Source organism: Octopus bimaculoides, chromosome 6 (assembly GCF_001194135.2).
Source record: "Octopus bimaculoides isolate UCB-OBI-ISO-001 chromosome 6, ASM119413v2, whole genome shotgun sequence".
Taxonomy (NCBI): Eukaryota; Metazoa; Mollusca; class Cephalopoda; order Octopoda; family Octopodidae; genus Octopus; species Octopus bimaculoides.
This window is the reverse complement of record NC_068986.1, coordinates 70,711,216-70,711,678: the sequence shown is the minus strand read 5'-3', so window position 1 is coordinate 70,711,678 and position 463 is coordinate 70,711,216. Positions and strand designations below refer to the sequence as shown.

The 463-nt window shown below is 44.5% G+C and overlaps 1 protein-coding gene across 1 annotated transcript in view; it reads right to left on the bottom strand.

Moving 5' to 3' along the window:
* The window catches only part of LOC106882866 (ADP-ribosylation factor-like protein 1), a 30,809-nt gene that overhangs the window by 8,937 nt on the left and 21,409 nt on the right, over positions 1–463 (bottom strand). The gene's annotated exons all lie outside the window — the stretch shown is intronic.

Here is a 463-nt window from a genome sequence, read left to right as displayed (position 1 = left end):
TATTGTTGTTGTTGTTGGCACTACGTCACTTACAACGTCAAGGGTTCCAGTTGATCCGATCAACGGAACAACCTGCTCGTAAAATTAACGTGCATGTGGCTGAGCACTCCACAGACACGTGTACCCTTAACATAGTCCTCGGGGATATTCAGCATGACACAATGTGTGACAAGGCTGACCCTTTCAATTACAGGCACAACAGAAACAGGAAGTAAGAGTGAGAGAAAGCTGTGGTGAAAGAGTACAGCAGGGTTCGCCACCATCCCCTGCTGGAGCCTCGTGGAGCTTTAGGTGTTTTCGCTCAATAAACACTCACAACGCTCAGTCAGGGAAACCGCGATCCTATCACCGCGAGTCTGCTGCCCTAACCACTGGGCCATTGCGCCTCCATACATTTACATATATATACACACACACACACACATTTATATATATATATATATATATATATATATATATATAT